Source organism: Panicum virgatum, chromosome 5K (assembly GCF_016808335.1).
Source record: "Panicum virgatum strain AP13 chromosome 5K, P.virgatum_v5, whole genome shotgun sequence".
Lineage (NCBI taxonomy): Eukaryota > Viridiplantae > Streptophyta > Magnoliopsida > Poales > Poaceae > Panicum > Panicum virgatum.
Genome location: NC_053140.1, coordinates 5203825 through 5211089, shown reverse-complemented (window position 1 = coordinate 5211089; position 7265 = coordinate 5203825). Strand labels below are relative to the sequence as shown.

The window sequence follows — 7265 nt, the reverse complement described above, 5'->3', positions numbered from 1 at the left end:
GCGCGCCGCGCATGCGCCCTCCCTCTACCGAGCGTTTTCCCCTCCGGTTCAGATCACTGTCAAGCACAGGTACGCCCCATAATGATTTGATTGCATCTGCCTAATAATATATTCTGCTGCGAGCACCAAGCCTCGGCCTGCAGCCGTCTAAAAATGTAACACGTAAATGCAGCATCACATTAGGACAAGCGATGAATTCTGCATTGCACTTGCATCCTTCCAACCCAGCAGATCGCTCGCGTTCATATCTTTGTTTTCGATCAGGGCACAGCATGAAACAACAAACAACCTGTAGGAAACTGGCAGCACCATCAGCAAATAGTGTGCGCATAGCACTATTGTGATACACTCTAGGAAGTTACAGAGTTCTCAACTGGGCAATTTAGCAGTCGGAGTACCTACATAAATAACATCACGGGGGCCTGCAAGGAGAACGTAGCAACGGAGTTCTGGCAGGCAAATGTTGGTACAACTACTTAGCAACAAACAAGTAACACTGACATAAGTTGACAGTTTTTACGATGCCCACCACACAACCGCAGTAGAGTCACCGAAGAAGCTAGGCATAACTTGGACAACGCATCTTCTTCTCCATCTACTGACAAAATCTTGCCTAACCTCCTCAGGTATTTACACGAAGTGGGGTAGACTTTGATTGAGGCTGTGCCATGTTACAATCCAGCGAGCAGTTCAGATCAGATCAGCAGTTTACGCCGCATTGCCCCCGGGAAAGAGCTTTCTGTGTAGGTGAAATGAAAGGATCGATCTTCACCCACAGCAGCGAGAAGATGGAAGCGAGGAGGACAGACCAGACGATGACAATGGTCGGTGTGCGGTTCTGTTTCCCCATGAGACCCTTCAGGAAAGGGTAGAGGTGGAGGATCACCCAGATTGAGAAGAAAAGCTTCCCAAAAAGCGGACCCCAGGATTGGTAGCCACTGTTGATAGCGTATGACACTCCTGCCACTATGCCCACTAGGTTGATCACGAGCACCGTGGTCGGGGGGATTAGAAGGCTGGTCCACTTGAACACATAGCTCAGCAAAATCACCCTCATCGTCAGTTGCCTTTGACGTAACTGTAAAGTTTGTGTCAATCCCTGCCAACACTTTCAACAGACCCTGGAATACAGCAAAGAGATGTGCAGAGGTGCCACCAATGACCCAAAACTGCTCATTTCTCCACCAGTCCTCAATACCGACACCACTCCATCGAAGCTCCAGAATACCGGTAGCAAAGATGGAGGCAAAAAGCAGAATGAAGAACATCCCAGCATAATTACTAATCTGCAAAGTACAGGAGAAAGGGATGTAATGTGCTAGAAAAGGCTTGTCGGAGAACAAACTTAATGAAAGAAGTTTCACTGATTACCAATACAGTGAATGCTACCTAGAGGCCTAGACAAGAAAATCAGGAAATAGAAAAATTGCCTTGTTATGTTACTGTGAACTGATATCTATTGATTATTACGTTTGAAAAATTGATATCCTCAACAATTAACACAACGAAATGCAAGCTAATTAGCCCGTGAACACATGATGGGATCCAAACTCTTCCCGGGAGTTCTCAACCATGAAAGAAAAACTGTAAACAAAAGTAAATTGGGAAAAGCATTATGCATCCCTCAATAAGATAACTAGCTTATTTTGAAAGGTCAGAAAGAAACACTCACAAGCAAACATGACCAAGAAGATTAATTTATTACGTGCTTGTTTGTTTCAGTATCATGATACCTTCACTACAAGTAATGTATGACTGGAAGTCTAGAACCATTAACTTGATGAGCACAAGAGAACATAGGTGCAAGGCATTCAAACACGGTGGATAAAGGCCAAGGATTCTGTCGAACTTACCTCAGGAATAATGAATTTGTTGGTAAGTAGACAGATAGCAGGAAGGACACAGTAAGCTACTAGTGGGATGGACGTGATTGGATAAACAATGGTGTTGATGTATGCCAATCTCTCCAGAAGCTTTAGCCTTCCATTGTAACCATACCAAATAGGACAGTGTCTGCTGAGCAGAATTTCAACTGAACCAAGAGCCCAACGTAAAACTTGATTGAGGCGATCAGAAAGGTTAATTGGAGCAGAACCCTTGAAGCAAGGTCGAAGTGGCATGCAGTAGATGGATATCCAACCTCTTGCATGCATCTTGAACCCAGTTAAAATATCCTCAGTAACAGAGCCATATATCCATCCGATCTGAAAGAATACAAGATCAAAGGCGGAAAAAATCATTCACGGTCATAGAACTTTGTTGACAGGCAAACTCTAGTTTATATGAGTGGAAAAACAACTACTATCTGAAAGGCAATAAAGGAACTCTGCCTTTCTCACTGACCTCTTTTCCCCATTCTGTCTTGTCCTCATATCCACAACTAATGACATGGATAGCTTCCTTTAGCAGGGAAGCCGGATTTGTTGAAGGTGGTATGCCACCTTGAGTCATAAAGGTGGACGCAATAAAAATTGGAGACTGGCCAAAGCGTTTCTCCAAGCTTTTCTGGGACATAAGCAGTGATCTTTCATCCTCATAACCTGGTTGGAGTTCACAATTCACATTAATACAAGCTAACATACCTTAGCATGGCAAGAACTTTAGTATCAACTAGAGTTGCATTTCATTTATCAAGATAAAATGTATAGCAGCAACTACAGACCTTCAAAGCCCTCTTCTATATCTTCCATGTTGAAGATAGGAGCAGAGGATTCAGTTCTCTTCATAGCACGGTTTTTGGAATCAATATAGCTCTTGTCCTTCTTCTTTCTGCTGCCACAGCAATTTTTAATGATAATATTAGGCTCCAAATCAGCTTCTGTCAATACAGGATCGTATCCATACAAGGCCTGCCTATTGAAACAGCATCCTGTTCCCACATAAACTGGCCCTTGAATGCCATCTAAACCCTTCATATTAATCTGCACAGGGGAAACCATGTAAGAAACATGAAATACTTGCAAATTTGGCCAATAAAGGAACCACCAATACTTACATCAAAGAAGACAATGTTTCGGTTCGCATAGCGATCATGCAAGTCTATACCATCAAATCTTTGAGGAAACTGGACATAGCAAGTTTTCCTTCCTAGTGCTGGATCCATCATGAAGCACATAGCTTCTCTAAGAGCTTTGCTGCTATTGAAGTAGTGATCACAATCCACATTAAGAAGATAAGCACCGTTTGTCAAGACAGCTGATACTCGAATCTGTTCATCAGTAAAGAGTTATTAGATCATAAAGAGAGAGATAAAAACAAATTGACATTTGTAAAGCTGAATAATCATGTGAACATATACCAAAGCATTCATGGCACCAGCCTTCTTGTGATGTTGGAAGCCTGGCCTCTTTTCACGAGAAACATAAACGAGCCGTGGCAACTCATTTCCATCAGTGTCAAGCCCACCACTGTGCCCCAAGAATACCTAAGACAAAAAAAAAGAAGAGTTGAATACAGAAGGATATGATCTTTAAAAAACTAAATTTCTGACAGAATGTCCATTTTAGAAGTTATTGAAAAGATATACCTGGATCATCCCTGGATGGTCTCTTGGGTTATTTCCAGGCCAAGGAGTGCCATCAGCCATGGTCCATCCCTCTTCAGGTATTTTTTGCGCTTTCGCTACAAGGGCATTGATCCGTACCTTGAACTCTTCATACTCCCTCTGTCAGGGAAAAAAGAACTCCAGGGGTCAAGTCTCGCAACAAAAGCTCTACGGAGTAAGTATTCTTACTATGTGCTACCTTATCTTATTCTTACCTTCATAGCCCGCCTTTCTTTCACAAAAGTAGGTTGTACCTTGTCCTTTAGGTAATCTATCTTTTGAGCAAAGTAAAACTCTGGAGCCCTGGGTTCAATGTTGTGTTTCTTGCAGAAGGGAACCCATTTTCTTGCAAACTCTGCAGTTTCTGATAATGCTTCAAAAGTCAACATAGCTGAACCGTCATCAGACACATAGCATGATACTTTGTCAACAGGGTAATCCACAGCAAGAATGGACAGGACAGTGTTGGCAGTAATCAGAGGAGGTTCCTTAAGTGGGTCCACTGTACTGACAAAGACATCAATCGGAGCCAACTGTGATGGCTCACCCTCTCTATCATATCTGCAAATTTGAATCAGAAATCTCAGTGCGAAACATAATGATACCTATATATAACATGTGATGCAGTGCCAATATCCTGTAGGAAAACATTGAGAAGTGCAACTTGCCTCAATGCAAGTCTATCCAGGTAAGTTTCACGGTTGATAGGATACCACTTTGGGAACTGATCTAGAAGCCAAGATAAGGCAAACCAAACTTCACAAATAACAGATACAAGCCACAATCCATAAGCATCCCATACTGGATGAGTTATACGGTACTGGAAGAAGAAGCAGAGGATGATAAGCCGGAGAACGATCACTATTCGATAAAGGTTAAGCTCGTTAGGAGATATGGGCACTATGCGACTTAGAGGTAGACGTGCATCGTCAGCCCTGCAGAAGAGAAATTGATGTAAGTAACTCAGCAAAATTAGCTGAAACAGGAAAAGTACTTATTAAAACACAGATTTGCAGTACAATTCTTGAAAAAAAGTAGTGGTAATAATACACATTCTTGTCAGCTCTGACAGAGAAGCTAAGTGGGCGTGATTAATTATTAATACACAGAAAAACTACCAAAAAATAGCCCCTAAATTAAAACTAACAGAGAATTTAATACTAAAAGAGCAGATCTTCTGATATTGTGGCCAAAAACTTCTCTAGCTTGCTGAAGTCAGATGCACGACTCAAATTGTAAATAAAAGTATAAGATCCCAGGGGGCAGGCACAACATGAATGCTTTCTAGGCAGATGGTAACATACTAATTTACAGAACAGAAGGCAGAGAGACTTAAGTCCTAAGGATCATACATTTGCAGATCTTCACCATTTGAGCCAGTTCCTTCAATATCCCCTTTCCCTTCTGCTGCATATTTATGAGTCACCTGTATCAGATTTTTCTCCTGTTTAACCCTCCAGCTCTCAACTCTTTCTTTCCAGTCAACACTTCCAACACCATAAGAATTCAAGTCCTTCGAGGGGTCCACAATCCTTACAGGTACTGACATCATGACAACAAATGAACGCATTTTATTAAGTATGCAGAACTGGTCACCAATGCAACTATATATTGTACGATAGCATACCTGGAATGCTTGGATCAACATAGCTTGGTGTTGGGCTGCGAATAGAATGACGGTCAGGAGAAGCATCAGGGATATCTCCAGACATCTGCACAAAAGCTTCAAAGTTTCAGTGCACAACAAAGCAAAATATTCTTGTCAGGCATTGTATAGTAGCCCTATATGTGTTATACCTGCTGACCACTTGTCAGGCACGGAATCCTATGATGTGGTTCGTGTCGAGAAGACGAAGAGAGATCAACATCTTCCCCTTGTCCCTGCAGCAGCCACTGAGGACCTTTGCCATTGCCTTGCGCATAATTGAATTCATTATCCAAATCATCAACTCCATCCTCGTCCTCATCTCCGGGAACACGAGAGCTCCCTAAATTTCAAGACAAATATTTTACGACCGAAGGATGATGGTGTACACAAATACACTATTCATTTTCCTTTATATGAAGACGTTTGCAAGATCAAGTAAAAATATTTATCCTGCAGTTTGAACTCGTCAAGCATATCAGTAAGTTCAGTAGGAACAGACCTTTGTGCCTCTTGGATCTGGTCTTGCACTGGGGACAGCACTGATTCCCCTCTTTACGCTCATATTCGTAGCACGGCCGACAAACTGGAAAGGCACATTCGTTGCAGGCGACAAAGACATCTCCCGTAGCTGAGAACCCCACAGTGTCACCACAGATTTGACAAATTTGTTCGATTGCATTCTTCAATTGCTTAGCCTGCAGCACCAACGCTGACGTAGGTGAGATTGTGACAACAGCAAGCCCAATCAGAAATATTATTAAAAAGGCCATATATCCCCACACGAAGCAAAAGCTAGCCTCGTTCATAGTCGGAAGTAGATAGAATCAATGGAGTTATGAGAGGTAGGATACACTAGTGAAGAGCAAGGCTCAAAGCAGCAACAGCTTAATAGTTTAATATCACCAAATTGGAGGATTCGAACTGTCCTACGAGGTTCAGATAATAAACCCCCAATAAAAAGCGAGTTGGCAACGCGCTAAACCCTCAAGTTTCACCACCATCTGACAGTCCATTTCAGCTCAATCCCCTGTGCATTTCTCAACGACGCCACCGCGCGCTGGTGGCGAGGCGAACACTGCAACGAATCGACCCGCCAATCGACCCGCACGCCGCAACGAAATCCCCCACCCGAGCCCGACAAAAACCTAGGCATCCCGAGCAACGACCGCGCGGCCAGCCAATCCGACGCGGAGCCGACGCAATCCGCCCGGCGGAGCACGGCCACCCCGCAGATCGACGGGTGCCCCCGCGCCAATCGAAACGAGACCGAACGACGCGGGGGAGGGGGGAAAGCGAGCGCAGAGCGCGCAGGCGGGAGGAACGCACCGTGGGGCCGTCGCCGTCGTGCCGGATCGTGACGACCCCGTCGCGGGAGCCGGCCACCATCCCCCTGTTCGCCCCCATCGCCGAGGGACGCCAATGCCTCGCCGCGCCGCCACCGCAGCCCCGCCTCCCCCACCTCTCCTCCTCCTGCCCGCCTCCTTACGCAGCACGCATCCCCGTGGCGGTGTGAGTGCGCATTAGCTGGTGGTGAGAGTGTGCCCGACGGGCTGCTAGTGCTGTGGTCGCTGTCGTGCCGCCTCCCACACGCGTCGTCTTCAGCCGCGTCGCGGGGGGCGGGGGCGGGGGCTGGCGCGGGGCGCTGCGTCGCGTTCTGCGCCGTCAGATGGGAGGTGGGGTGGGTGTGAACCGTCGGATGGCTGGAAGGCAGGCGGGCCGTCAACGTCGTCGCCGCGTGGTCGCCGTCGCCGTCCCACAGACTGTTGGGCGTCGCCGTGTCCCGTGTGCAACGGCCTGTAGCCAGTGGAGCCGTGGAGGCACAAAGCCACAAACGGGCAGCCGGACATTAGCAAGAATGCACTCGCCGCGTTTAATTTCTGGTAATTTAATACTCTCTCTATTCCAAATTGTAGGTTATTTTCGCAAATTTAGATACATAGATTTTGCTATGTACCTATATAAATACTATGTCTAGATGCATGAAAAAAATTATACACCTAAATTTGTCAAAACGATCTACAATAAGTTGAAATAAATTGGAATAAGCCAAAAGCTGACAAACAAAAGAGAGTG

General features: G+C 45.2%; 1 pseudogene across 1 annotated transcript; it reads right to left on the bottom strand.

Moving 5' to 3' along the window:
* Positions 1 to 292: 292 nt before the first annotated feature.
* LOC120705838 lies at positions 293 to 6700 on the bottom strand (annotated as a pseudogene). The gene is made up of 14 exons (XR_005688076.1): positions 6519 to 6700; positions 5692 to 5887; positions 5342 to 5532; positions 5172 to 5256; positions 4897 to 5086; positions 4213 to 4479; positions 3760 to 4105; positions 3527 to 3664; positions 3299 to 3424; positions 2996 to 3208; positions 2663 to 2921; positions 2344 to 2540; positions 1854 to 2204; positions 293 to 1286 (listed from the first exon to the last, which is right to left on the bottom strand). The product of XR_005688076.1 is annotated as a probable cellulose synthase A catalytic subunit 1 [UDP-forming] (transcript).
* Between the last annotated feature and the right edge of the window lie 565 nt (positions 6701 to 7265).